Source organism: Misgurnus anguillicaudatus, chromosome 1 (assembly GCF_027580225.2).
Source record: "Misgurnus anguillicaudatus chromosome 1, ASM2758022v2, whole genome shotgun sequence".
Lineage (NCBI taxonomy): Eukaryota > Metazoa > Chordata > Actinopteri > Cypriniformes > Cobitidae > Misgurnus > Misgurnus anguillicaudatus.
Window position 1 is genome coordinate 2,872,647 of NC_073337.2, and position 27,751 is coordinate 2,900,397.

General features: G+C 46.4%; 1 long non-coding RNA gene across 2 annotated transcripts; it reads left to right on the plus strand.

The window, feature by feature from the left end:
- The first annotated feature begins 7,436 nt into the window (after positions 1–7,436).
- LOC141369511 (uncharacterized) lies at positions 7,437–20,060 on the plus strand. Of its 2 annotated transcripts, XR_012373288.1 has the most exons (5): positions 7,437–7,658; positions 7,741–7,994; positions 8,576–8,632; positions 8,727–9,233; positions 19,763–20,060. It is a non-coding gene; the product is annotated as an uncharacterized lncRNA (long non-coding RNA). The 2 variants fall into 2 exon arrangements; XR_012373283.1 differs by having other exon boundaries at positions 7,658–7,994.
- The last annotated feature ends 7,691 nt before the right edge of the window (positions 20,061–27,751 follow it).

Sequence of the window (27,751 nt, forward strand, 5' to 3'; positions counted from 1 at the left end):
TTGGTAAACAAGTCAGTTACGACTAAGATGTTCTGGTAACGGTCCTTGGGACGACTCAGGGTCAGATAGTCCATCGCCACAATGTGGAGGGGGGCCTTTGCGTGAATCGGGACCATCGGTGCTCGAGGTTCCTGCCGGGATTTAAACAGAGTGCATCGGGGACATGCTTGAATGAACGTACTCACAGAAATCTCCATCCCTGGCCAATAGAAGTGTCGGCGTAGCAACGACACGGTGCGCTCCTGCCCCTGATGTCCCATCTGGTCGTGGTATGCCTCCAGCAGTGCCCGAACTTGGCTGGCCGGTACCACAATCTGGCTAACCTCCTCATCGGTCCCTGGGTCCCGAATGTTCCTACACAACACACCTTCTCTCAATGTCAATCTCTCCCACTGTCCCAGTATTTTTCGACCCACCTCTGTCTGGGCTTGTCTCTCGGCGGGGGTCGGTCGCCGAGCCTGCCTAAGCCACTCACCCAGATTCCGCAGCTCCTGATCCTCCTGCTGCCTAGCCTTCCAACGCTGGGGGTCCCATCCCCAACTTACGGGCGCTGCCTCCTGTTGGCTCCCAGGCGCCTCCACTACTCCAATCATCAGTCCTTCTTCTGCTTGTTCTCCTTCGAGTGGGGCCGGGCCCCTCGAGTCTTCCCTTGCTGGCAACCGGGAAAGGGCATCGGCGTTGGTGTGCTCCCGCCCCGGACGGTACTGCAGCTGGTAGTCGTAATTTGCCAGCTGTGCCACCCATCGCTGTTCCACTGCTCCCAACCGGGCCGTCTGCAAATGTACCAGAGGGTTATTATCAGTGACCACGGTTACCTTGGCTCCCCAGAGGTATTCCTTGAATTTCTCACTCAAGGCCCATTTTAGCGCCAGCAGTTCAAGCTTGAAGGAACTGTAATTGGCATCATTTCTTTCAGCAGGGTGGAGGCTCCGACTAGCGTAGGCGATCACCCGTTCCACTCCATCCTGTTTCTGTGCGAGCACCGCTCCCAGGCCCAGGTTGCTGGCATCTGTATAAAGTAAGAATGGTTGGGAGAAGTCAGCATATGCCAAAATCGGGGCTTGTAATAATTCTTGCTTCAGAACCCTAAAGGCCGTCTCACACTCTGTGGTCCACTCCACCGTAGGGGATCCTCGCCCTCGTGGTCGCCCGGTCCCGACCAGTAACTGGTTCAAGGGTTTGGCAATCTTTGAAAACCCCTTGATAAATCGCCGGTAGTACCCTACAAAGCCTAGGAACGATCTCACTTGCCTTACCCGCCTAGGGGCCTCCCAGTCCCGAACTGCAGATACCTTCCCGGGGTCAACGGCCACGCCAGCCGCACTCACCACGTGTCCCAAGAACTGCACCTTACGGCGCAGCAGGTGGCACTTTTCTGGTTGTAATTTCAGCCCGTACCTCTCCATCTCTCGAAACACCTTTTCCAGGTGTTGCAGGTGAGTCTCGAAGTCTGGGGAATACACAATCACATCATCAAGGTATACTAGTACAGATTCCATCAACTGACCTCCCAAGCATCGTTGCATCAGTCTCTGGAAAGTGGCGGGAGCGTTGCAAAGACCGAAGGGCATCCGGTCCCACTGAAAAAGACCAAATGGCGTGGTAAAGGCGGTCTTCTCTCGGTCCCGTTCCTCAACCGGTACCTGCCAGTACCCGCTGGCCAAATCCAAGGTGGAATACCATGCAGACTTGGTCAGGCTTGTCAGCGAGTCCTCAATACGAGGCAGGGGAAAGCATCTTTCTTGGTCAGTTGGTTCAGCTTCCTATAGTCCACACAGAACCTCCATGCCCCCGTCTTTTTCTGGACCAGTACTATAGGTGCCGCCCATGGGCTGCTGCTTTCCCGCACAATCCCCTGCTCCAGCATACCTTGTAGGAGAGTTCTCACCTCTGTGTATAAGGTGGGGGGTATCGGCCGATACCGCTCCCGACTCGGTGCAGCTTCTCCCGTAGGGATACTGTGTCGTATTACCGTCGTACAACCATAGTCTTCATCATGGGTAGAAAACACGTGTTGCCATCTCTCCAGTAACTTCCGCAGCTCTTCTGCCTGTTCCTGTTCCAGGTCCTCTCCTCGTAAGGAGTCCCCTGTCAAATGGGCCGGTACCTTTTTCTCCCTCGTCCTAGACGCTCCTTCTGCTTGCGTTAGTGCTACCTCAACAACTGCAGGGTGCACTCGCCGGAAACTCACATCTTCCTTATCCCGCACCTGATGTCCCTCGACCGGCGTCACCGTCACCAGCCGCTGGTGCTTGTGTAAGTGTACTGGGTAGGGGTTTTCATTACAGACCTTTACCGGCACTCGGCCTCGTCGCACCACCGTCAGTCCTCGGGCCACCCTCACCTGTGTGCAGTCTTCGTGAGGTTCAACCAACACCCAGCTCTCAGAGCCTCGACGCTGTTGTGGCACCCTGGCCCACACTATAGCTTCACTTTCTGCTGGCACTGACAATGCAAATCGACATGCTACTCGACCAACCTCTTCTCGGCCATCTTGGTTCTTAGCCAGCTGCACTCGCCTGCAGTCGGCCACTACTCGTTCCCAGCCTGGCCGCTCGGCCCTCGGTATTGTCTGAACGGGCCTAGCCCGAAATAGCTCCTCCCAACACTCCGAGAGAACATTCATACCCAGGAGGGCTCGATGACGGCCGAGGCATTGGTCCTGTACGATGATGACCCCCTTCTGCGGAACTCGTACTCCATACAATTCAAAGTCGGTAAGTCGATAGCCGATGTAGGGGATCTCTAAGCCGTTCGCCCCCTTCAGGGTAAGCCAGGGCGCTTCAGCCTTGTGTGCGGGGTAGGCCCCAAACAGCTCATGGGACAAGCTCTCGGAGAATAAGGTGACCTGGGAACCAGTGTCAACGAGACAGCGCACCGTGGTGCCACATACCTGGGCCTCCACTGTTGGGCTAAGCCCAATCATCCCATCCTTGGGTTCCATTCTTCTATGGGGGTCACTTTGGGGGGCGCCGACCACATGACCCACTGTGGCCGGTCGTCTTAAAAACCCCCCTCGGAGGCTCTTCGTGGTCCGCACTGCCTACTCACATGCCCTGCGGTCCCACACCGATTGCAAATGGGCCTCCCTTGCTCGTCCCACTCGAACCTGGGCCGACTCGCCTGCCAGGGCCGCCTCATCCCATCTCGGCCCCGATCAGAGCACGTCCGTTCTCGGGGGGCGGGCCCTTCTTCTTTCCTTCCCGGCCCTAGGCGCAGTTCCCCTACCAGGGCCTTGGTTAGCTCGGCCATCTGATCTCGCACGTCTTTTAGGAGCTCCATCTTCAATGTTTGTTTCCAGTCTGATACCTCCGAGGCTGCCGCCGGGCCACTCACCGCTGCACATACGGGGGCCTCCTTTACTTCTGCATGGTCACCTTCCAAGGCCATAGCCTCCTTCTTCAGATCATCAAACGTAAGTTCAGGGTTTCTTCTAAACTGTACTCGGAGGCTTTGACGTAGGGGGCCCTCCCGTAGCCCTAACAGGAACTGGTCCCTTAGCAGGGTCTCCTCATCTCCCAACCCATGATCTCGTTGTCGCTGTAGGCGCGTATACTGCTCGCGCAGCTTCAGGGCAAAGGCTCGAACAGGCTTCTCCTCCTAGTGAGTTTAATACGAATTGCTGTTGTTGACTGGCGCTCAGCCCCTGAAGGCCGGCCAAATACTCAATCTGGGCCCTCCACTCAGTTAAATGAACCTCGGACTCGACCCCAGTATACTTCTGCACCCAGGGGTTTCCCAGGAACACGGGCATGACACGGGGTGGTGTTTCCGGCCTTTCAGGCACAACACGGGGTGGGGTTTCTGGCCTTTCAGGCACAACACGGGGCGGGGCTTCGGGCAACTCGTCGTCGGCCATTGGAGGGCCTTGGTCGCTCAACTCGAGGTGGAACCCTGCCGACTACGTCAAAATCTGTCACACCCGGGGGCGGACCCAACTAGACTAAAGGGTCACACCCCTCGTAACTCTTCCACCTCGAGGAGTTTCCCAAGACCACCCCAATGACCAGACAGACGAGTATACTATAATTAAAACAAACTTTATTAAATATTTAAAAAGGGAAAAGGGGGAAGGGAAAAAGGGAAATTTAAAACTAATATGGGTCTTCTTTGCCTCCAGGGCCACTTGGGGAAAAGACTGGGGACCGGGGCTCTGGCCCAGCAATCCGTGCCGCGCTCCGCTTCTCCTGGAGGCAGAATCAAACACAGTCAGACCAGGTTAAGTACTCCTTTGCTACTCACAGTACTGGGGGATCCTCGTTCCCACACAGAGCTTCACTGATGCAGGTAGGTAGTTGCTATAAGCACAGCACAGGTTTATCCCACAGGTTGCGTTACTCACAGTGCCAGGGGATCCTCGTTCCCACACAGAGCTTCACTGGTTCAGGTAGGTAGTTGCTATAAGCACAGTACAGGTTAAGTTCACAGGTGGCGTTACTCACAATGCCGGGGGATCCTCGTTCCCACACAGAGCTTCGCTGGTTCAGGTAGGTAGTTGCTATAAGCACAGCACAGGTTTATTTCGCAGGTTGCCTTACTCACAGTGCCGGGGGATCCTTGTTCCCACACAAAGCTTCACTGGTGCAGGTAGGTAGTTGCTATAAGCACAGAACAGGGTTATTTCACAGGTTGCGTTACTCACAGTGCCGGGGGATCCTCGTTCCCACACAAAGCTTCACTGGTTTCAGGTAGGTAGTTGCTATAAGCACAGAACAGATTTATTTCGCAGGATGCGTTACTCACAGTGCCGGGGGATCCTCGTTCCCACACAAAGCTTCACTGGTTTCAGGTAGGTAGTTGCTATAAGCACAGAACAGGTTTATTTCACAGGTTGCGTTACTCACAGTGCCGGGGGATCCTCGTTCCCACACAAAGCTTCACTGGTTTCAGGTAGGTAGTTGCTATATACAGTGGATTTCGCTACAGTGTCAGTGTACCGTATTCCTTCGCCCCTCCAGTTTGGCTGTCCGGGCGTCGTAGGGACTAGTGGGTCCGATGACCGGAGCCGAACGCTTCCCAAACTCCCCCTCCTTCTTCCACGACCGGGGTCACGAGCTGGGGCGAACTTTCGTCGGGGCTCCTTTCACCACAAGCTTCTGTTAAAGAGGTCAGTACACACACCGTTACGACCCACAATCCGCACGGTACACACTTGATACTACTCACTGTGTTTTACCACTGTCTGTTCTGTGTACAAACAAAGCTCTCGTTGTCACACCCCGGGCACAGGGCTTGGTTTTCTCTCTCTCTGTAGGACTCAGGCCACAACGGATGTCGTCATCTCGTGACTCGTCGGAGGCTCGGCAGTTTGAACGCTACAAGCACAGCATACACACAGCAAGTAAAGCGTAAACACCATCAATCAGTGAAACTCACCCACAGCACTCTTATACAATTTCACGTGAATTTTAGATCGTCCTTGCCACCTGACTACGACGACCTCGAGAGGATGGTTGGGCAACAACTGGATCACAAATGAGGGAGAGATGTGTGATATTCACAGGCCCGGCGTGTTGGTTATCACTCCCCTGGCTCACCTGCACTTCCTTTTTCCCACAGGGCCACTGGCTTACTGGTGAACGGTGCTTCGTCCGTGCTTCCGGTCAACCCGCGGCTCACCCACGCTTTCCTTTCCAGTGGGGCCAGGGACCTCAAGAAACACAAAGAGCACACACCAGGACAACTCTTCATACAAGTTATGTACAGATAAGTACCACAGCGGTTACTCACGCTTTGTTGCCAATAACCTCTGTTCACTGCGCTCTTGATGGCTCTGTGTCCACTCTTTCTCACTGAAACTCCACAATATTCCTTCGTCAGCTGATTGTCTCTTCCTCTCTTCCCCAGGAGAGCGATCCGACCAGCGTGGCCCGTCTGCAAAGCAGCAACACAGCGTACACAAAGTATACCACCAGCACCCCGTTTGATGTCTGCAAAGGTGTATTTATACACTGACTCTTCTCCTTGTCAGCCTATTAGCAACCGCTGTGTAAATTATCCCCACCTGCGCGCAATCAGGCTTAATTTTGACTTTGGGGAAACCCCGGAAATGAAATGTGGAAGACGGGTTCCGCCCGTCGTCGGTTCAACCAAGGATGTGGAAGACGGGTTCCGCCCGTCGTTGGTCCAAAACATCACCTGTGACATAATATAATAAATAAAATGTATAATATAATAAAATTGCGCAGCATTTACGGGATTGGGAAACTCAGGGGTAGGTTTTCCGTTCATAAAATGCTATATGAAAGATAAAAACAAATTATTTAAAGTTGATTGTTAAGGGCGCTATGTTCGACTTTGTCATACTGACGAAAAATAAAGTTGGGGAGCTGAAAGTGTTGGGACTCTGCCATAATCTTGTTGATAATTATATCTAGTTTTGTATGGCAGGGTCCTAACAGTACATGTTTTGTGTGGGAGATCGTGGTTTTGGTTTTGTTATATTTAACCACGTTTTTCCCGTGTCTTGTGACCTTTTCCCCGCTCCCTTGTATTCTCTAGTCTTTGTTTTAATGTCTTGTTTAGTCTAGTGTTCTGTTTTCATGTATATATATATTTATATATTTATATATATTTATGGTTTTGTCTTGTTTGTACTGTGGTTGTCTTGTGTTTGTATGTCTCGTCTCCTGACTCCGCCCCCTCGTTTCCCTGTTAATTATCCCATTATTGTTTGATTCATGTCACCTGTTCACCTCTTGATTTGCTCCCCTATTTAATGCCCTTGTGTTTGCTGTCCTGTGCTGATTCGTTTGTAACCTTCTGTTGTGATACACTTCGTGCTGTCTTGCTTCATGCCTGTATCTGTATTGACCTGTTTATCTGTAGGTTAGTGTATAGTCAGTATATTGTTTAAGTTTATTGTTTTTGTAGTCTTATCCAGTTCTTGTCTTAGTTTAGTGTAAGTCTAGTTATCTGTCTTTTGTCTTGCTCTTTTAACCCCCTCGTGGGTCTTTGTTTTGTCATTTTTGTTATAAATAAAGTATTGTTCATCTGATCCTGCATCTGGGTTCTATCTCTCTCTCTCCAACGTGGAGATCCCTGACAGAAAGTCCCAACACAACAGCAGCTATTGTAGCTAGCGTTAGCAAACATGTTAACTAATGTTGGCAAAATAACTCATTAAATTTAGCATAGATAGTAGGTTAACATTCTGGCAATTATATTCATGGTAATCATAACTTTGGTCCAATTTGTGTTCTTGCCTCTAGTTAGTAGATCTAGACCACACTGTAGCTAGTTAGCTGTAAGCCTTACCTTTGTGCAGACGTATTTATGCTTCGTAAATGTTCAACACATTTAACTGAATGGGGCAGTCCACAATGTTTTATCCATTGTATGGGGCAGTCCACACTGTTTTATCCATTGTATGCACCGCTCACAAACGCTGCGGGCGTGAATGTTTGTCGGAGGTGCTTGCATATGTGGCAGGGTAGTTAGATCCTCCCTGTAGTGACGTCATGTTATTGGTAGCCTATTGTCCCGCAGGGAGGTGTGTATAAATGGCTGTTTGGTGCGGGCCGGATGTGCGTCATCTGTTCTGTGCCTGCGCTCTTCCCGTTTACCGGCATTCAACAGAGGTCTGTGGTTAACACACAGCTGTGTGTCTATTCTAGCACTACTTGTGTCATTGTGGGGGCTTTGTGTACGCTGTAGAGGTAAGCATTTTTAGCTTTAACGTTCGGCTCTATCTAATACCGGATTATGGTATGGTAACACTAGTGCTTGTGTCATTTATAGCCTACTGTAAACAACCGTTACGCGCGGTCTGGCTCGTTACACTGCCTAGTTCCAGGTATGTAAGATTTAATATATTGCCAGAGGTTTTAGGTGATGTGGTGTGGGGGTCAGCTATGTTTATCTTTACTGCAGCATTCCCGTGTGTTTACCGTTTGAGTTGGGACATCCAATATGCTGTTTTGCATCTCCATCTCTATCCCGTGGATACTGACGTCAGCTTTGCTTTTTGGTGTGGCAAGCGGCTGCGTTATTTGGTATGTGCGTTTATATTTCCGATTGCTGTTCATAAACTATAATTAGTTTACTAATCATCTTATATTATCTGTTAGGGCTAAGACTGTGCGTGCTGCATTCCCCTACTACATATAGAAGCACGCTGCTGTTTTGTTCCTGCTGGATTTGCTTTCGTTTCTTTTTCTTTATATTTTTGCTGTGTGTTTTCATTATTTTCGTCCTGGGTGATTTAGCGCGGCCCGATTTTGGAGTTGTTGGTTAAAACCTGCTCCTACTGTGACTGTATTTAAAGATCTTTTCCTCGTACGTTGGGAAATAACGAGTTCGAGGGCCGCGCTCATTCAGATTATCTATTTCTTCATTTTCCCTTTGTGGTGTTTCTCATTTTGGACTGATTCAGAACGCTGAGATTTTCTTTTGGACATTGTTGTCTTTAAATTTCTTTTCCTTTTCCTTTTTGTGTTATTATCTAGCTGTTTAAGCTAGAACTTATTTCTTTTCTTTATGTTGGAAGGGTTTCTTTTTCTCCCCTGCATTTAATAAGTTTTCATTGATTAATTTCTATTGATATGATTTATTTTGTTTTGTATCACAATTACAGGAGCTGTGTGTCCGACGGCAGTGAGGCTTTCCTTCACCGTGTGCTGTGTTATGCTGTGTGAGCACCACTGATAAAATCACGGGTATTGGAGTGAGTGTGTGTGTGCGTGTGTGCATTTAGTGTGATTCTCCTCTTTTGCTCCCTCTTTTAGCCCATCTGATGCCAATAGGCTACAGCTCTGAATTAAATGTGAATCCTTATTGTGGATTGTGATTTCCAGCTTTAGTAATTGGCTGGGTGACTACTTTTATTTCTGCATTTTAAACTTTTGTACAAATAAACATTCTATTTTGCTACCCACGTCTCTTGCTCACTTTGTTCAGTAGAATGAACCTGTGTTCCTTATAACATTTTTAAGTGAACTGTGATTCCCTGGTATAGTCCCAGGGTGGCGTAGTCTATTGTATATCTTTTGAGTGTTGAATATTGCTGTAAAAAGACCACTTTGCCACATTTTGGCGTAGTCGGCAGGATTCTCACTAAATTGAGCAGAGACGTGGGTGAATATTACTTTACCAGCTGGTATTGCCATTATTTGCTTTTCTTTTTATTTCACAGGAACAAGACAGCAGCGTAGACTCTTTGAAGGGTCTCTTTGGCCATCTCCCCTGATTGTGTTTCAGGTCCAAATTTTCTTTATGCCCCGCCTTGCTTGGTGGTAAGTGTTTTACTAAAAGTTAGCTATGGCAGAAGAATTACAAGAACTTCAGGATCTTGTGGCCCAATTAAGAGCTGATAATAAAAGACTTAGACAAGAACAGACTTAAATTGTTATTCCAGGTCCCAGTACAGCTCCAATTTCTACCACCTTACCCTCTGGTGCACAGCAATCTGCTGGTGCAAATGCCCCATCTACTGAGCGATTTGTGTTTGTTCCCCGAGATAGGAAGTGCCCAAAATTTAGCGGGAGACCCGGTATTACCATAAATGAATGGGTAAGGGAGGCCCAAGCCTGTATGCGGGTTCGCCATTTGTCTAGAGCTGATCAAGCATTCTTTCTTTTTGATCATTTAGAGGGAGAAGCTCGGGATGAGATCAGGTATCGGTCTGAGACAGAGAGGGGGGACCCAGATAAGATAATTCAGGCCTTAAAGGAATTGTATGGGTGTTCTTTGTCATACGTAGCATTGCAACAGGCATTTTTCTCCAGGAGGCAGCAGGAAGGAGAAACACTTTTAGAGTTCTCTATTGCATTGATGGGCCTCTTGGAGGGGGTAAAACAGCAGTCGCCGCATGCCATACCAAATGCAGAAGCTTTATTGCGTGACCAGTTTGTCGAGCATGTGCTCGATATTGGTCTTCGTCGGGAACTAAAACAATTAGTCCGCCGTGACCCTACCTCTTCCCTCTTAGATGTTCGTAGCGAGGCAATGCGCTGGGAGCGGGAGGGAATGCCTGGGGGTGCGAGAGGGTGAAGTCAGTCTGTACCAGTGGCCTATGGGGTCCAGTATGCCATACAGGGCGAGTCGCAGGCAGTTCGTTTGAGCTCCCCTCCCAAGTCGGAGCTAGCAGAATTACGGGAAATGTTGAAGGCACAACAAGAACAGTTAAACCAACTTACCCAAGGTTTCGCTCGCTTACAGGTCCCTAATTCATATAGCCGGTCCCCACGTCACAGTAATATAGTATGTCGGAGGTGCCAACGTTCTGGCCATTTTGCCCGAGAGTGTGATGGAGAACGTGTTCTTCCTCGCGCTCCAGCAGTGGGTACATCTTCGACTGGGGCTAGGCAGTTTCGATCTTCACAGCCGTCGGAAAACTAATCCCCACCGGGCTGCGGAGTCACAGTGCGGATGGGGAGTCATTTGGCTCAAATGTTGTAAACCGTCTAAATTCTGTCTCTCGTTTGGTGTCCTCCTGCCCTCATCTTAATGTGCTCATCGGTGGTGTTCAAGTGCCATGTTTAGTGGATACCGGTTCCATGGTGTCCACGATCACCGAGAGTTGCTTTCACCAGTATTTTGAACCATGGGGGCAGGAGCGTCTTAGGTCCTGTCAATGGTTGCAACTTACCGCGGCAAATGGTCTTGCGATTCCTTATATCGGGTATATGGAGCTCGATGTCGAACTTTGTGGTAAAGTAGTACCGGAGTGTGGAGTGCTGGTTGTCCGAGATCCTCCTGGTGGTGCCGGTGGACATGTCCCGGGTGTTTTGGGGATGAATGTCCTTGGCCGGTGCTACCAGGAACTTTTTGGACAACACGGTACATCCCTTTTTGACTTACCGGCGGTGTCACAGGCCCCTAGCTCCGTCACAAAGGCATTACAACATTGTAGTAAGGTTAGTGTCCAGACCTCTGTTGATCGTGTTGGGGGGGTTAGGGTGCGGGGGCAGGGTGTGTGTCACATTCCAGGTGGTACCATGAAGTTGGTAGCGGCAACCTGTTCAGAACATTATGCTTCCGGTCCCGTGCTGTTTGAGCCTCCAGATGCAGGCTTACCTGCTGGTTTGTTGGCCTCCCCCGCACTGGTTCAAGTGACCCGGGGCACGGTGTATATCCCGGTTGTGAACGTGGGTACCACTGAGGTGATTCTTTACCCCAGGACGTCTTTAGGCACATTGAGTGGTGTCTTTGTCATTAGTTTGCCAGAAGGTATTACTGAAGTAAGGTCCTTAACTGCTACTGTAGGCTCCCATAGTTCCTTGGTCCCCTCTACTGTGGAGGACCAAATTGATGCCATAGATTTGTCAGTTTTGGCAGGGGAAGAGCAAAGCCGGGTCCGGGCCTTGCTTCACAAGTACAAATTTGTGTTTTCAGCCCATGAGGGTGATCTGGGGTGCACTAACCTCTTGTCCCATGATATTCCGCTTCTAGACGATACCCCTGTCAGGCAACGGTACAGGCGTATACCACCTTCAGAATATGAGGTAGTAAAGTCCCACATTAATCAACTTCTTGAGGCACAGGTTATCAGGGAAAGCTGCAGCCCCTATGCGTCTCCCATTGTTTTAGTTAAGAAAAAGGACGGTAGTCTACGAATGTGTGTAGACTATCGTCAACTTAATTCTAAAACTAGGAAGGATGCCTTCCCTTTGCCCCGTATTGAGGAGTCCCTTGATGCCCTGACCGGTGCCCGCTGGTTCTCCACTATGGATTTAGCCAGTGGGTACAATCAGGTGCCTGTCACTGAAGCTGACCGGCCTAAGACTGCTTTCTGTACCCCATTTGGCCTATTCGAGTGGAATAGGATGCCATTTGGTCTCTGTAACGCTCCCAGCACCTTCCAACGTCTGATGGAGAGGTTGTTTGGTGACCAACAATGCCAATCTTTGCTCTTGTATTTAGATGACATTGTGGTGTTCTCTTCCTCGGTGGCTCAACATCTGGAGCGGCTGGAAGTGGTCTTGGGTCGGTTAGGGGCTGAAGGACTAAAAGCCAAGTTAGGAAAGTGTGCATTCTTTCAACGTGAGGTAACGTATTTAGGGCATGTGGTGTCATCTCAGGGTGTGTCCACAGACCCAAGTAAAATTGAAGTGGTAGCTCAGTGGCGCACTCCTACAAGTCTGTCCGAGTTGCGTTCGTTCCTGGGTTTTGCCAGTTATTACCGCCGTTTTGTGTAAGGGTTTGCCAAGTTGGCGGCCCCTCTGCATAAATTGGTGGCCGAACTGGCAGGTGGGAAGACAAAGAAACGTAGAGAGGTGAGTTTTAACTGTGCCTGGGGTGAGATTTGTCAGGATAGTTTTGAAGCCTTAAAGAGGAAACTCACCTCTGCCCCTGTGCTTGCCTACGCAGATTTTACTTTGCCATTTATTCTGGAGGTTGACGCTAGTTTCAGTGGTCTGGGGGCAGTTCTTTCCCAAGAACAGGGAGGAACCGTGCGGCCAATTGCATATGCCAGCCGCAGTCTTAGGCCCACTGAGCGCAATATGAACACCTATAGCTCTATGAAATTAGAGTTTTTGGCGCTCAAGTGGGCCATGGCTGAAAAGTTCCGGGAATATTTGTTGGGGCACAAATGTGTTGTCTTCACCGACAACAATCCCCTTAGCCATATAGCATCGGCAAAGCTTGGGGCAACTGAACAGCGTTGGGCAGCACAACTTGCAGCTTTTGATTTTGAGGTGAGGTATCGATCAGGCAGATGTAATAGAAATGCAGATGCTCTGTCGAGGCAGCACCCACTTGACTTTAGCATGTTAGGGGACTTGCTTCCAGGCACTGCAGTTCCTCATGCTGTACAGCAGGGGGTGGGTACACAGGTAGCAGTTCAAGCCACTCAAGCGGTGATCACGGCCCTGCCCAGTTATACCGCTGCAGATTTGAGCTCTTTGCAACAGACGGACCCCACGATTAATGAAATTTTACCCTTTTGGAAACGAAAGGTGTTCCCTAGAGCAGAAGAACGCAGACAATTGTCTAGGCTGGGGTTGATTCTGCTCCGTCAGTGGGATCGGTTTGTGGAGAGAGAGGGCGTATTGTATCGACGAGTGTTCCGCTCTGATGGAGGTGAGGAACGTTTTCAATTGGTTTTACCCACTACCTTAAAGTCTGAGGTTTTGAGGCAGCTTCATCAGGAGCATGGGCACCAGGGGAATGAGCGTACCACTGAGTTGGTACAGCAGCGGTGCTATTGGCCTGGAATGTCCTCAGAGGTGGCACGATGGTGCCAGGAGTGTGAAAGGTACCAAGTCGCTAAGCATGGGGGTCCCACCGCCCGTAGTTTTATGGGCCATTTGATGGCTTCAAGACCTAACGAGATTGTAGCCATCGACTTTACTGTGCTTGAACTCTCTCGTTCAGGAACTGAAAATGTCATTGTGATGACTGATGTTTTCACGAAGTACACCATGGCTGTCCCCACTCGGGATCAACGGGCAGAGACTGTGGCCCAGGTCCTGGTGGCCGAGTGGTTTTACAAGTTTGGAGTCCCTGGTCGGATTCATTCCGATCAGGGCCGTAACTTTGAATCCTCTCTCATCCAGCAACTCTGTCAGTTGTACAAGGTCGAGAAGTCTCGCACTACTCCTTACCATCCGGCCGGTAACGGCCAGTGTGAGCGCTTCAATAGGACGTTGCATAATCTCCTCCGCACATTGCCTGTTTCTCGGAAGAGGGACTGGGTGTCTTGCCTTCCGCAAGTACTTTTCTGCTACACTACCACCCCGCATCAGACCACTGGTGAGTCCCCATATTTTCTGATGTTTGGGCAAGAACCACGGCTCCCAGTTGACTTTTTGCTGGGCAGAGTCCAGGAGGTAGGGGTAGGTAATGTTCATGAGTGGGTGGTGGAACATCAAACTAGGCTCCATGTGGCCTTTGAAGGGGCACGTGATCGGCTAAGGGTTGCAGCGGAGAGACGTAAAACACATCATGATCAGAATGTGCGGTGTGTGTTGCTTGAGGAGGGCCAGTTGGTTTACCTCCGGGAGTGTGGCATGAGAGGTCGCCATAAGATCCAAGACTTGTGGAGCCCAGTTGTGTATAAGATAGTGAAGGCACCTGCTGCAGGGGGTTCGGTATATACCATTGCACCGGTTGATGATTTAAGTAAGGTAAGGCATGTTCATCGCTCTTTGTTGAAGGCTAAGATTCTGGGGGACCGTCCAGTTTCGAGCCCTCAGGATAGGCCTTTGGCTGAGGGGGCACTGCCTTTAGAGGATGAGCCAGAAGAGGGTGATTTGCTAATGTTTGTGCCTGAAACCCCCCAGGCTCAGAGTCTGGCTGTTAGTGATATAGCCCCTGCAGCTGTTCAAGCTCCCTTGAATGTCTCGGACCCTTGTCCCCCTGGGACGGTACCTGTGATACCAGTAGCCCAAGGACAGCACCGTTCTGGGCAAATGGGTCTCCCTTCAGGATTTGTTACTGTGTCTGCAGGCCAACCAGGTACTGAGGTAATGGCTTTGCGGAGGTCAACGAGGCCCAGAGCAGGCCAGCACTCGAATGTCCATCACCTGCCACGGTCAGTGGAAGTGCCTGGTGAGGCTGTGCCCCTAGGTGGGTCTTTTTCTAGTGGGATTTCTGCCATTTTCAGGCCTTGGAACTGATAAGGGGAATTGTGGGGTTGCCGTATTCTATCGTCGGGGCGACGATACAAAAAGTAGGGGTAGATTGTGGCAGGGTAGTTAGATCCTCCCTGTAGTGACGTCATGTTATTGGTAGCCTATTGTCCCGCAGGGAGGTGTGTATAAATGGCTGTTTGGTGCGGGCCAGATGTGCGTCATCTGTTCTGTGCCTGCGCTCTTCCCGTTTACCGGCATTCAACAGAGGTCTGTGGTTAACACACAGCTGTGTGTCTATTCTAGCACTGTGACGAGACTGACAGGTTAGGTTCCATTTGCAACTCTTTATTGATGTTATCAAATAGCAAACAACAGTAAACAATGGGCACATCCAAGTAATCATAAACGTATAACAGACCAGGTTCGGGGCAGGCGGCAATCAATCATAAACGTGAATCAGTCCAAGATCGGGGCAGGCAGAAAGCAGTCGTAGTAGTAATCCAGTCCAAGTTCAGGGCAGGCGGCAAGAATCAATAAACCAAGAGACAGTCCAAAATAACACCAGGAAATCAAACACGGGTACACACAGGGAAAACGCTCAGAAATGCTGCTAGGGCAAACAAGACTTCGCAAAGTTCAGGTGGCAGAGTCCCAGGTTAAATAGACCCGCTGATACGCTGCAGCTGGTGTGTAATCAGCGGGTCACAATGCATGATGGGGAATGTAGTCAATATTCGGGTGAATGGGATGTACCGGGAGCGTTGGCGCTGACATCCGTCACAGAGCCCCCCCCCCTGCGAGCGGCTCCAGACGCGGGAAGTGTTCTTTCGAGGACGACCTCGGGGACGAGGGGCAGGTTTATCCGGGTGTAGTCTGTGAAATTCATGGATGAGGTTGGGATCCAAGATGTCGTTAGCGTTCTCCCACGACCTCTCCTCGGGACCATACCCCTCCCAGTTGATGAGGTACTGCAGGTTGGAGCCCTGACGTCTGGAGTCCAGCAGCTCGCTGACCAGATAGGCCTCTTCTCCGTCCACCATGATGGGAGGGGGCCCTGATCCTCCAGAATCTACAGCCGCTCCCGGGTCCTCGGCAGGTTTTAACAGGGAAACATGGAAAGTGGGAGAGATACGGTAATTAGGGGGGAGATCAAGACGGTAGGAGACAGGATTAACTTGTTTCAAAATTTTAAAAGGACCAACATACCTGGGACTCAACTTTTTGCAGGGGAGACGAAGTTTCAGGTCTCTGGACGAGAGCCAAACCAACTGACCAGGTTCGTAGTGGGGTTCTGGGGTTCTATGGCGATCTGCTTTTTCCTTGACCTTCCTGATGGCTCGGGACAGATGGACATGAGCTTCTTGCCAAGTTTCCTGACTTCGGGTGAACCAAGCGTCAATGGCCGGGATGTCTGCGAGTTCTTCATCCCAGGGAAAGATGGGCGGTTGGTATCCCAAGACGCATTGAAATGGAGTGAGACCCGTGGAAGTTTTCTTAAGGGAATTCTGTGCATATTCCGCCCAAGGTAGGAAGCGACACCAGTCATGCTGATTCTTGTGACAGTAAACTCTGAGAAACTTAGTTAATTCTTGATTAAGACGTTCAACTTGACCATTGGATTGTGGGTGATAACCGGATGTAAGACTGATGTTGATGTTTAGAGCTTTGAAGAATGCTTTCCATACCTTGGACGTGAATTGCGGTCCCCGGTCAGATACAATGTCCTCAGGAAGTCCGTAATACCGGAACACACAATGCAGCAGCTGTTCAGCGGTTTCCATGGCGGATGGCAGCTTGGGCAGAGGGATAAAACGACATGCTTTAGAGAAACGATCAATGACAGAAAGTACCACTGTGTTACCATCAGACCTGGGCAGATCCGTCACAAAATCCACCGCTATGTGAGACCATGGTCTCTGTGGGATCACAAGGGGTTGGAGGAGACCAGCTGGGTTCTGGTGTGGGGTTTTACTGGCTGCGCAAGCCGTACAGGCGTTCACCACCGCGCTGACATCAGGTAACATGGACTGCCACCAAAACTTGTTCTTCAGCATCACCAAAGTAGAGTTAATGCCCGGGTGCCCAGAAGAGAGAGATGTGTGTACCCATTGAATGACCTGCTTCCTGTGAGAAGGAGGAACGTAAGTACGGTCTGCAGGGCATTCCGCTGGTGGTGGGTTAGCATTGTTGAGCTGGTTTATTTCTTGCATAACGTTCCACTGAACAGGAGCTACAATGAGGGAGGGTGGGATGATGGGCTCGGAACAAACAGGCTGGGGTGAAGAATCAAAGATACGTGACAATGCATCTGCTTTGGTGTTTTTGGATCCAGGTCGGTATGTGATAGTAAATTGAAATCTAGTGAAGAACAGAGCCCACCTTGCTTGCCGGGTATTGAGACGTTTGGCAGATTGTAAATATTCCAGGTTGCGATGGTCTGTGAGAATCAAGAAAGGGTGTTTGGCGCCCTCTAGCCAATGCCGCCATTCTTCCAAGGCCGCCTTCATAGCCAAAAGCTCCCTGTTACCCACATCATAATTTCTCTCAGCAGGATTCAGTTTTCTAGAATAGAAAGCACAAGGGTAAACTTTGCCTGGGTTACCTTGTTTCTGTGATAATACCGCGCCCACTCCAGAATTCGAGGCATCCACCTCGACTATGAAAGGCTTCTCGGGATCTGGATGATGCAGAATGGGAGCTGAAGTAAAACGGGTCTTGAGGTCACTGAAGGCAGCTTCGGCTTCCGGGTTCCATGAGAGCTTGTGATTGGACTTGTGCACAAGTGAAGTTAAAGGGGCAGCAACAATACTGAAATTCTTGATAAATCTTCTATAAAAATTAGCGAATCCCAGAAATCTTTGGAGTTCCTTTACCGTAGTAGGTTTGGGCCACTGTAGAACTGACTCCACCTTCTTTTCATCCATAGCCACCCCGTCTGGACTTATGATATACCCCAGGAAGGACGTAGAGGACTGGTGAAACTCACATTTTTCTGCTTTCACGTAGAGCTGGTGTTCAATGAGGCGTTGGAGGACAGTTCTGACATGTACCACATGTTGTTCTAGAGAATCAGAATAAATTAGTATGTCATCTATGTAAACAATCACAAATCGGTTAAGCATGTCCCGGAGAACATCATTAATAAAGGATTGGAACACGGACGGACTGTTAGATAGACCGAAGGGCATCACCAAGTATTCATAGTGACCATCACTAGTGGAGAATGCTGTTTTCCATTCATCCCCTTCACGAATACGAATCAGGTTGTAAGCACTACGAAGGTCCAACTTGCTGTAGATCTTAGCACTGCGTAGTTGTTCCAAAGCAGCTGGTACTAGGGGTAATGGATAGCGGAATTTCACTGTGATGTCATTCAGGCCCCGATAATCAATACATGGTCTAAGACTGCCATCTTTCCAATGCCTTCCCAGTAAGCAAAGAACAAATCAACGAGATTTTACTAACCTCCGTACTGTAAATGTTGAGTTGCGGGGCGATGAAAAGCTCACACTGCATGAGAAAGCCTTTACATCGATCTGGGGTGCCATCAAACTTTTCAGGGAATGCCAGACGGGGTGTAACTGAAGCCAGGGGCGTGGCTCTGGGTTGAGGTGGCTGAGGCGTGGGAACTGGTGTAGCGGCGGTGTTAGCCGATGTAGCTAAGCTCTGCACAGAGCGAACTAATTCCTCCGTGAGAGATGTCAGTCGGACTAACTGATGTTGATGAGCCGCCAGGATGTTTGCTTGTGTGGACAGCTCGCCTGAAAGCTGTGCCACGGTTGCTGGAGCCTGTGGTGGCGAAGTCTTCTGTGACGAGACTGACAGGTTAGGTTCCATTTGCAACTCTTTATTGATGTATTCAAATAGCAAACAACAGTAAACAATGGGCACATCCAAGTAATCATAAACGTATAACAGACCAGGTTCGGGGCAGGCGGCAATCAATCATAAACGTGAATCAGTCCAAGATCGGGGCAGGCAGAAAGCAGTCGTAGTAGTAATCCAGTCCAAGTTCAGGGCAGGCGGCAAGAATCAATAAACCAAGAGACAGTCCAAAATAACACCAGGAAATCAAACACGGGTACACACAGGGAAAACGCTCAGAAATGCTGCTAGGGCAAACAAGACTTCGCAAAGTTCAGGTGGCAGAGTCCCAGGTTAAATAGACCCGCTGATACGCTGCAGCTGGTGTGTAATCAGCGGGTCACAGTGCATGATGGGGAATGTAGTCAATATTCGGGTGAATGGGATGTACCGGGAGCGTTGGCGCTGACATCCGTCACAAGCACTGCTTGTGTCATTGTGGGGGCTCTGTGTACGCTGTAGAGGTAAGCATTTTTAGCTTTAGCGTTCGGCTCTATCTAATACCGGATTATGGTATGGTAACACTAGTGCTTGTGTCATTTATAGCCTACTGTAAACAACCGTTACGCGCGGTCTGGCTCGTTACACTGCCTAGTTCCAGGTATGTAAGATTTAATATATTACCAGAGGTTTTAGGTGATGTGGTGTGGGGGTCAGCTATGTTTATCTTTACTGCAGCATTCCCGGGTGTTTACCGTTTGAGTTGGGACATCCAATATGCTGTTTTGCATCTCCATCTCTATCCCGTGGATACTGACGTCAGCTTTGCTTTTTGGTGTGGCAAGCGGCTGCGTTATTTGGTATGTGCGTTTATATTTCCGATTGCTGTTCATAAACTATAATTAGTTTACTAATCATCTTATATTATCTGTTAGGGCTAAGACTGTGCGTGCTGCATTCCCCTACTACATATAGAAGCACGCTGCTGTTTTGTTCCTGCTGGATTTGCTTTCGTTTCTTTTTCTTTATATTTTTGCTGTGTGTGTTTTCATCATTTTGTCCTGGGTGATTTAGCGCGGCCCGATTTTGGAGTGGTTGGTTAAAACCTGCTCCTACTGTGACGGTATTTAAAGATCTTTCCCTCGTACGTTGGGAAATAACGAGTTCGAGGGCCGCGCTCATTCAGATTATCTATTTCTTCATTTTCCCTTTGTGGTGTTTCTCATTTTGGACTGATTCAGAACGCTGAGATTTTCTTTTGGACATTGTTGTCTTTAAATTTCTTTTCCTTTTCCTTTTTGTGTTATTATCTAGCTGTTTAAGCTAGAACTTATTTCTTTTCTTTATGTTGGAAGGGTTTCTTTTGCTCCCCTGCATTTAATAAGTTTTCATTGATTAATTTCTATTGATTTGATTTATTTTGTTTTGTATCACAATTACAGGAGCTGTGTGTCCGACGGCAGTGAGGCTTTCCTTCACCGTGTGCTGTGTTATGCTGTGTGAGCACCACTGATAAAATCACGGGTATTGGAGTGAGTGTGTGTGTGCGTGTGTGCACTTAGTGTGATTCTCCTCTTTTGCTCCCTCTTTTAGCCCATCTGATGCCAATAGGCTACAGCTCTGAATTAAATGTGAATCCTTATTGTGGATTGTGATTTCCAGCTTTAGTAATTGGCTGGGTGACTACTTTTATTTCTGCATTTTAAACTTTTGTACAAATAAACAAATTCTATTTTGCTACCCACGTCTCTTGCTCACTTTGTTCAGTAGAATGAACCTGTGTTCCTTATAACATTTTTAAGTGAACTGTGATTCCCTGGTATAGTCCCAGGGTGGCGTAGTCTATTGTATATCTTTTGAGTGTTGAATATTGCTGTAAAAAGACCATTTTGCCACACATAGTAACGGTTGCTGTGATGTGTGATTGGACAATGGCCGTTTTGGGGGAGGGGCCGGCGAAAGGTCAATTGCTTCAAAACCATTTCACTTGTACTCAAAATCAAACTAAGCTTTCAAATCATACACACATAAGTCTATAATATAAAACACTACAAGCATCCATTAGACACTACCTTAAAAAATGGAAAACACAACATCCAGGAGATCTGCTTAAAGAAAAATACATGTTTATTGTACATAACAATACACTTGACAAATACTGTTAAAAATCTCTATCACTGTAATCACAAGTTTAGTTCAGTGAATATAGTGAATACTTTACTGTAAGTACTGCAAGTAATAGCAAGTGTTCAATATTACTGTAAGCAGCACTTGTATTTTGTAAAAAGTCAGCAATCCAAATGCAAATTTTGCCAATTGCATCGTCTGGTGTCCTTTTCTTCCTCATACACTTCATCTGCTTTTCAGACTGTATCCACTCCAAACAATAGGTAAAAATACCATTAGATAAAAGTGTGTAGAATTTTGAGTTGTTGTGTTTACTCGATAATATCTGTGTTGCAGTTGTGTTCAACTTTTGCCTGCCTGTGTTTAGCATTTATAAAACAAGTGCATTGCAGTGTGAAATGTTTGTTTTAGTGAGAAGTTTGTGTTTAGTGTTTTGCAAAAAGAGTGCATGATTTGACAAACATGTTTAGGCCACTATGAATTTAGTTCAGAGATTGGGGTTTAGTGTTTTAGCAATTCAGAAAAACTGTAACACATGGCTCAAAACAGCTCAGTGCAGCCAAACACTACACACAACCCTCACTACGATAACACACACTGTCATTCAGAACACACACCAATACAGAAAATACAAACTTTTATCTTTACAGTTTGAACAATTTCAGTGACTTCATACAAAGATATATTTTCTTCAAAGAATTATTTATTTATTGATTGATTTATCACCAGATTTCTTGAAATATTTAGACCAGAACAATTAAGGTAAATGAAAATTAGCAGTTTCCTTCAATAGTCTCTGGTAATTTATGGAATTATAGTAATGAGGAAAAAAGGTAGAAACTAAAAGTACATACTGTAATTTAAACAAATAAATGAGGGACTAATCCTGCCTCTCTCTAGCATTAGGACACTACCTGCCACCCTTCTCTCTCCACAAACCCGTCTTCCTTGTTCCATTTCCAAAATTTGTCTATATATATATGATATGACATTGGAATTTATATTTATATGAAATTGCAATCAGCAGTGTTTGAAAGGCACAAGTCTGAAATCAATTCTGTTTTGAATGTGTGGTTCACAGTTTTGACAGCAGTGTGTTACATTTCAACAAGCACGTAGGAGTTTTCCTTAGGCCCTGTCCCAAATGGCGCACTTCATGTGGACTTTCGGTCTCGTGGCCTTAAATTGCGCGTGCTCGCTTAGTCCACGAGTCCGTAGGGTGTCCCATCTGTCATTTTTACGCTTTGAAGTGTGCTCATCAGCGCCTCCTTTACCCCCTTGATGCGGTCTTCAGCAAAGCCCACACTGCAGCAGGCATCGCGCACTTTACCAACCCAGAAGTCCTTGCGAAAGAGCATTCAGACCAATCAGACGACGAAAGGGAGGAGCTCACACTGACGGGCAACTTCTCTACCTATTTCCGGTGTGACGCTCGAGTCTGTCCCAAAATACGACTCCGTTGCACCCACGTAAACTCGTATTAAGGGTCCCTAAAGTCTGGACTATGTGATGTCATCAAAGTGTGGACTCTGAGGAGGACCACAAGTCCGGAGTGTGCCATTTGGGACAGGACCTTACTCAAACATGTTCGGAGGGCAGAAAGAATGTGATTGGTTCACAAAAACGACCAATCAAAATGCTCGTTACTGGTTTAAGCCCTCGGCGGAGCCTCCAACGCAGCTTCTGCAGTGAAGCAGTTCGAGCTCACCGTTGGTCAGATGAGTAGCGCAGATATGGTAAGATAGGAATGAGACTGTTTTTGAATTCAGCTCGAAACGTTTCGAGCATTTAAGTGATGAGTTTTCACATATCCGTGGCACGACTTTCTTTTTCGTGCCAGTTTCACGTATTGGTTATTCAATTGTTTTTCCTATTTTCTTACCATTGTTGCTTGGGATTGGGGTTAGAACAACTTTCTGTTACATAAAATGACATCATCACCCTAACCCAACTCTAACCCCAACTCCAAGCAAAAACAATTTAAATTTCGGACAAATAAACCTATAAACAATGCCATTCTAACCCAAACCCAACTTTATCTTCGCGCGAAAACAGTATAAAAATGTGCCGAAAACCACAAATCTAACCCCAATCCCAATCGACATTGTTTTAAAAAACGGAAAAAACTCATGTTCTGCTTTCTTAAATTCAGCTGAAGTAAAATAATTTGTAAACACCTAGAAGTGTCTAAGAATGACACCTAATAAGGAGATGTTTTGATAGAATAGCATAGGGGGGTGGTACAATGTGATGACAGAATTTAAGAATTTGAGTTGGTTCACTTCATCACATATATCGTTTCACTGTCGTTATGTGTTGAGTCCTTGTACAAGTAAATAAATCATCTCTGATGGACAGATCCTGGTATTCGTATTATTTTTCCACGACAATTTTGCAACGAGGATGGCATCCCAATAACCAGAGGAAAGGGTCAACGGTCTGATCAACTCACCATAGATAGGAGAGGTGACTCAAACCCCCAGCTGAAGGTACGTGGGCGTTGACTCTGATCCGAAGGTGACAGGATCCAGACGAACCAGTGGAGATAATACGGTAAATAAAAAATAAATAAATAAATAAATAATAATACGTTATCTAGAAAAGGGTCTAAGTGAAGTAAACACTGGAGAGTGGGTCTCTCCCGAAATTACTGTAAAGTGACGTAAACACTGGAGAGTGGGTCTCTCCCAAAATTACTGTAAAGTGACGTAAACACTGGAGAGTGGGTCTCTCCCGAAATTACCGTAAGTGAAATTGGAATCACTGAAGAGTGGGTCTCTTCTAAAATTACTGATGGAATTGTACCCGCCCATAGATAATGGAAAATAAGGAAAGTTACGCTCCCTGTCCAAAATGGGACACGGAAAGTGGATTGTCTGCCAGAGATGAAACCGGTTTAATAAGAACTTATGGGAGAGGTATGGATAAAAACCATACCTCTGATACAAAAATATGGGGAAATAAGTTTCAGTCTAACTAAAAAAAAAGAGCTCAGAAACAAAATAATACAGAAAGATCATTCTAAGAATAAAGGTAGATTGTTAACAGTAATGGATATGTTCATTAGAGAATCTGAAGTAAGATTGAATAAGCAGTATTCTAAAGTAATGCCTTATAGTGACTCTTCTTCTTCTGTCACTTCTTCTCCTCCTGTGATGTATGTGACCTGAGTGGACCTGGCAATGTGGGTCGCACTTCCAGTCTCCTACACACCCAAACCCTCCCCGAAGACGACCAACCACCTCTGATGCCGGCATCACCCCCATACGATGAACAGCAAAATGGAGCAGTCGGAGGAGCCCCGTGCTGCCAACCACACCAATACCCCCTGCCGATCTCTATGATGACGCTGTGGCTGCACTGGACTCCTACGTGCAAACAACAAGACGGAGAGACCGTGAGTAAGTTCCTGGCAAGATTAGAAAATGAGTTTGAAAGACATCCTGGCATAACTGCAAAAATGCCCAATAATGAACCCCACCCAGCGTACAGTATGCACTTACCAATGTACTTCATGAGAAATCTAGATACTGAACTGTCTGAACCTATCAAAGCTAGACTGATCGGATGGAGTGCGGCCACATTGGAGGAAGTGGTGAGCCATGCGGAACACCACGAGGAGAGACTTAAACAAGAATGCCTCAAAAAGAACAGGGAGGGGGAATAGCAGCGCAGCGACTGATGGCAGCACACATGGGGTGGATCTGTCCACGGTACCGCCCCATCTGTGGGCCACAGATAAGTATGATGTGGGTCTCATTAAATCATGTGCGCCCGTACAGATCACACCAAAGAGTGATTTTCGCCCACGAAAACCACAATACCCTCTCAAAAAAGAAGCAGAGGACGGCATCAAGCCAGTTTTCGATTCGCTACTCGCAAGGGGAATTATTATTCCCTGTCCGTCGTCACCAGAAAATACACCAATATTTCCGGTAAAGAAAATTTGGTGAGCCCACTGGGTGGAGGTTTGTGCAGGATCTACAGGCAGTAAATGCGGCTGTAGAAGCAAGGGCTCCGAACTTGCCGAACCCTTATACCATCCTGTCACAAATACCACAGAATACGGCTTTTTATACGACCGTGGACATTTCTAATTTTTGATTTCAATGAGTTTTTTCTGGAGAAAGTAATACCAAAATAATGTACCAACGGGTAAAACCGGAGGAAATTGAGAATAAAATTGAGGAGCAAAATGTGTGAGGGCTCTACAAATGAGGAGGAGCTAGTGTACTGTCAAAAATGTTGTTTTAAAGTGTATTAACAATCTAATAACAACCAAGGTGGTCGCTTTTCATGGTAATTATGATTATAAATTGGAGGAAGAGGATCAAATGGGGAAGGATGATTTCCAACTGGCTGAGCAGATGGGTTTTTAGAGTCTTACAATCAATGTTCAATGGTTAAATGAAGAATGAAGGGCTGTCTGAAAGCAGCGTAAAAGCCTGCAGGGCAGTCTGGATAAAAATGTCATTTAAGACATTGGGGTGGATTGTGATGGGAATTTATATCTTTACATCTTCAATGAAATATATGTTATGGATTGCTGCTTGTCACGACGGGGAACAGAAGTAAGGACACAAGTGCAGAGTTCACAAAACATAAGGACAGGGGTGTCAAACATACGGCCCGCGGGCCGCATACGGCCCACAAAGGTGTCCAATCCGGCCCGCATGATGATTTATTAAATATGAAATACATATTTTAAAAACCCTTTCAGGCGGGTGTCTAGTTCGTTTTTAATATGAGAGACTTGCGGAAAGCAGCAAAACGCGGAACATAGACTAAACACGGTGCCCAAAAATCTTGCTGTTGTATTGTTACTGCTCCGCTAAAGATCCACTTATTCCGGTGATCCACTTCGTGTTTTCCCGACCGCTCCGCAGCATCTCTGTGTCCACTCTCTGCCTGGAGAGCGAAGACGACAGTTTCCGAAGTTCGTTGCATTAACAGGTAGATTAATTACATTAAATCAGTTGTTAAACAACAGAATTAGTAATTTGGAAGTTTGTTTATGTATTTCTTCCGGTAATGATTTGCTGTCGGTGTTTTAAAAGTGCTTACAACTTAGCAAGCAAAAAAAAACAACAAAATAGCCACAGATTCTTAGTATTAACGTTACAATACATGTCTAATCGATTTAATCTTTCCGATCAGATCTAAGTTAATATAAACACTAAATTTGCTGTTGTTGGCAAACTTTGTAGACCAAAAATACAAAAAACACCAATGCCTTCACGACAGAGAAGGGAAAGAGAGGCTGCTAAAGGCAGTTCAACATTGCAAACATGGATTCAAAGCTCCATTAAGCCAGCAGGTAAATCATATTGAATATTTAGCAGATTGTCACACTTTAATTCTTGTTATTATATTTCCCATTATAATCACATGCTAGTAATATAACACATCATATTTATAATACTTTAAAGTTAAATTAAGGCTTTTCAACCTAAGGCCAGTGGATTTTGTACAGATGTAAATTTGTGTGTATAATATGTACAGTATGAGTGTGACCTTATGAAATGTAGTTTTCACAGAGCTGTGTGTTTCTCTAGTTTTCTTGCTGAACAAACTAATTAATTGGTTTGTTTAGTTAATATTAACACAATTATCAGCACACTAAGGTTTAAAAAAATTATCCGGCCCTCACATCATGGCGTTATTTACCATTCGGCCCTCAGCCTAAAATGAGTTTGACACCCCTGCATAAGGACATTTAATAATAAAACATGAAATAAAACACGGGAATCAAACAACGGGCAGGTAATGAACACAGGAACATCCAACGTGAACAGACATGGAAGAAATGACAATGAACTGGCAGTCAGTATTGCACAAACACAGGTATAAATACACAGACTAATGACAAACAGGTGGAATGAATCAGGTGATTAATCAATGAATGTCCAGGTGACAACGATCAGAACAGAAACAAAACATGACACGGATTTAACCGTGACATAACCCCTCCCTCTACGAGTGGCTACCAGACCACTCTGCCTTTAAATGCCATTTTCTGTTTGCACAAGCTGTAACTTGTAAGAGGAAGTCTAAAACAGGGTCCTTGTGGTAAGGCCAGCTAGATCTGTTTTTAATATAGGTGTGAAGATGTGCATAGCAAACTCTGCCGCCTTAAACTCAGCTGAAGTAAAATAATTTGTAAACACCCAGAAGTGCCTAAGAACGACACCTAATAAGGAGATGTTTTGATAGAATAGCATAGATGTGATGACAGAATATAATGTAGGAAGAATTTGAGATGGTTCACTTCTTCACATATCGTTTCACTGTCGTTATGTGTTGAGTCCTTGTACAAGTAAATAAATCACCTCTGATGGACAGATCCTGGTATTCGTATTATTTTTCTACGACAGATGACAATTTAAACAACTACAGTCCTCCGCTCTACCAACTGAGCTAAAGCTGGGGAACAATAGTCTGGAGGGAGGGAGGGAGGGAGGGAGAAGAAGGAAAGAAGGGGAAGAAGGGGGGAAGAAGGGGGAAAGAAAAATTAGAAAATCGCCGGTTCGATCCCCGACTGGAGCATGTAAAGCATGCATGAATTAATGCAAACTATTTCAGAGTGCTATGAATTAAATATAGTTTAAAAACGGATACAAATAGAATTGGTAAGAATAAGAATGCTTTGTTTGCTTAACAATAATAAAAATACAAATAAGAATATGATACTACTACTTCTACTGCTTATAATAATAATAATAATAATAATAAACCCTTATATCCAAGAAATGTTTCTGACAATCACTTCTCCCAACCTGTAGAAATGTCTGCTATACAAATCTGTCCCTGTTTTCTTTTAATTTTAATGCTTCGTTGCAATAACAATAATAAAAATAAGAATATGATACTACTACTGCTTATAATAATAATAAACCTTTATATCAAAGAAATGTTTTTGACACACCCTGTAGATCTGTCTGGAATATGATCATGTCCCTTTCTTGTAATTTTAGTATCTGTGTGAGTTTGTAAAAAGTTTTCCAGATAGGTATGATAAAAAAAGCCAAAGGATACTGTTGTAGAAATAAAGTTCTTTTTATTTTTATAACAAACACCTTCTCTCTCACATAAACACAACTTTATCAAAAAAGCTTTAAGCTTATTTATATGGGTTAAATGATCAAATGTGAAAAGCAAATGAACAAATTAGCTTTTCAGAGGGTGAACAAATGACCCTAACAGAGGTGTACGCAAGCAAGCACACACACATAGCATTTTAAATGAACAAATTATTATTTTTTATCTGCCCTCTTCTTCTTCATCTCCTCCCTCCATTGGTCAAG